At 39.1% G+C, this 3300-nt stretch overlaps 1 long non-coding RNA gene across 1 annotated transcript; it reads left to right on the forward strand.

Annotated features, from left to right (window-relative positions):
- The first annotated feature begins 428 nt into the window (after positions 1-428).
- Positions 429-1748, forward strand: LOC120683038. The gene is made up of 2 exons (XR_005678668.1): positions 429-565; positions 1631-1748. It is a non-coding gene; the product is annotated as an uncharacterized LOC120683038 (long non-coding RNA).
- Positions 1749-3300: the final 1552 nt, after the last annotated feature.

Raw genomic sequence — 3300 nt, forward strand, 5'->3', positions numbered from 1 at the left:
TACTTGCGGGTGTTGATAGAGGATAGAGCCTGAGGCCTGATGGATTATTGAACTCTAGTTGGTTGTGAGGATGTTTTGTGGTGCGTGTGCTAATGGACTATGATGGACTATTATGTTTGTGTACTTTGAACAACAATGTTGTGTAATTTATTGAAACCTACTAATCTACTATGTCTGTACGATTAGTACCTTTGTGTAAATTTCTTGCTAGTTAATTACGAAGCTTGGGCTTTTGTTTGTATATGACTTGGAAACTGCTGCAGCAGTTTACCGAAATAGAATCAGTCCAGACCCTATATTCTTGATAGCAGAATCTTCCTCAACTGGTGGATTTTATGCCATCAAAAGAAAGAGGGCAGGTTTTGCATGCCACAGTTAATGATGCAACTGTTGTGCCTTTTGTCATCAGTCAAGTATGATCTTCTGTACTTCTGGACTCCCCTTTCTTATCTATGTATCAGATACTTCTTTGAAGTTTTAACACAATTTTGGTATACAGTTAAACAACCTTGAGCTCGCGGTAAATCTTGCCAAGAGGGCTAATCTTCCTGGTGCTGAGAATTTGGTAAGCTCCATTACTGAGATGACTTATGTGGATGCTATTTTGTTGGCCATGCTTTCTTGGCTGTTTTGATGCTCATTTGCTCAAGAGGAAACTAATATGGATTAGCAAACTGTGCGACCCAAAATTTCTTGAGAAACCAGGAGGGGCAAGTCCCTATTGATTAGCAAACTAATATGGAAAAATGGAAACAGAGATATGTACATCATTAAAAGAAAAGAAACAGAGAAAAAAGAAAAAGAAAAGAAATAGAGTTATGTACAGCAATGCAAAAAGGAGCAACTAGATGTAATCTATTTGAATGGCATATCTTGTCAAAATGTTTGCTTCATCAATTCATTTCATATCTTTCAGTCCCAAATGTGTTTATGTTGGGAAGACCACATACTTGACCATATGGCACCAGCTGGTTTCCACCTGTAGCTTGTTGTTTTAGTGGATTTTCTATCACTGTCATTGCCCCACAGGTGCTTATGTTGCTTGTACTTCAGTGATTTCCAAGAGCTATATGCATGTACATAATTCTTTTTGCCAAAGCTTCACTGATGTGTCCAGAGATTTAAATTGCACACATAACTGACTTCTGTATTGCTTCATTCGTTTCTACTATGTGTATTAGGATTTGAAAGTCTTTTGCGATGTACTTGACTACCAATCTCTTACAATGTATCATCAATCGCTACAAAACTAATGGTGTATTAGAAGATATCTGAATGAAATATGAATGCATTCATACAACTTTGATATACTAAGCATGCATATCATTTAACTAGTTCATATTTTATGAAGGTTGATCTTTTAAAATCCAAATTTGCCTTTGTAAATGAAAGGTGCATCAGGGAAAAAAATAGCTTCAAAATAACATGTAGACATTCATGCGCTTGTCAAAGAAACTACTTTTCATACATATTCCATTTCTCAGTTCTCAGACTTATTGAGCCATTATCCTTGCATTCATGCAAGTATTGATGCTTTGCAATGTTTATAGAAGTTGTAGACTGTGTAGTTGAAGTTACCTATATGTGTCAAGGTTGTATGGTTTTCATGAAATTCTTGATTGTATTGCAGGTTGTCCAAAGATTTCAGGAATTGTTTGCACAGACAAAATACAAGGAAGTAGCAGAGCTGGCTGCGGAATCTCCCCAGGGCCTGCTGAGGACGCCTGAGACCGTAGCGAAATTTCAGGTGAGTTTCTGGTTCTTTTGTGTACGATGAAGCTATTGAGGTTTGTGCACCTCCTTTCAACAGGTGTCACCTTTGGACATTTTCATAAGTCATAGTTAATTTGGTGAAATAACTACTGTGCTAGGATCTTGATAAATTCATTGGATTTTTTTGACTAAAGTTGTTAAGTTTTCTGTGTATTGCGGAAGAGAAACCTTTAGTGCTTACTGGTCATTCCTCAGACTTTTTAGACACTGTAGAAAAGTACTATAGTTAATTTCTCATATGCCTCCTGCTATCAGGATTAATTTAAACGCATATAGTTAATCACCTTGGAGTCTAGGTTCCTTCGTTTGACTGAATTTTTGTTATGTTTGTTAAAATTGTAGAGGGTTCCTGGGCAAGCAGGGCAAATGCCCCTGCTCTTGCAGTACTTCGGCACACTGCTAACTCTGGGAAGCTCAATGCCTTCGAGTCCCTTGAGCTATCTCCACTCGTCGTCAATCAGAACAAAAAGAATCTTCTGGAAAATTGGTTGGCAGAAGACAAGTTGGAGTGCAGCGAACTGGATTATTGATTGCATGAATCTTACTGTACTTTGCCAAATTACATGGAACTTTTCTAGTTTTTTCACTAATCATGTCTTGTGCCCTTTGATGTAGACTGTGGATAATGATCTTACACAAAAAAATATACATAAAGGCTAGGGCAACCCCTAAAGTTGTTGCTGATTTTGCTGAAAGTAGTGAGTTTGACAAGATACTTATGTACTCGATAACACCGGATTGCAGTAGGATGATGCAATTAATACAGGTTCAATTTTGTTGGGAAATTCTGAGGAACACGCGCAAGTGGGAGGACGATTGCCGAGCAAGTGTCACGTTCCTGCTGCAGGTGAAGAAGCTAATTCGGGAGATGCTGCTGGTGCAGCTGCTGCTGCTAGCCAAGGTGACTTTATGCGTGATGATGCCAGACCATCCGAAGTGCAGATGAGATACCTAGGCCCATTGGGAGGGATGTAGCAAAGAAAAGGTGCAGCCAAGGCGGCTCAGCATCATCGACCTTTGCCTGCCTGGAGTTGTTTGAGAAGATGGCCAAGAACAGAGAAATCAAGCATCAACATTCATCACTGTGCAGGAGAGACAGCTTGAGTTACAGGAAAAGCATTACAATTTCGCGAGGGATCAGTGGGAAGCATCTATTATGATGAAGGATGATCTCAACACTTGCTCAGAGGTCGCACATGAGTACTTCATCAACCTACAGAGGGAGATACTGGAGAAAAGATTCAACCGTAGAGGTCGCAGCAGCAGCAATTAACCAAAACCTCTACTTCGGCTTGTATTTTTCGCATTTGCTTAGGATAGTTGTTTATTATTGAACAATGTAAAATGCTGTGAGATACTTGTTGTGAGAGACTTGTGACAATATTAGGCAGCAACTTCCAATCTGATTATGGTTTGTTTTCTAGCTCCAGCCACTATACTGATGAGTTTATCAGTACGTACATACAGCTGTGAATTGTGGCACTGTTTTTTCACTGCAATAAGGTTGCCGAGTTTATCCTAATAATT

Source organism: Panicum virgatum, chromosome 7N (assembly GCF_016808335.1).
Source record: "Panicum virgatum strain AP13 chromosome 7N, P.virgatum_v5, whole genome shotgun sequence".
NCBI classification, from domain to species: Eukaryota; Viridiplantae; Streptophyta; class Magnoliopsida; order Poales; family Poaceae; genus Panicum; species Panicum virgatum.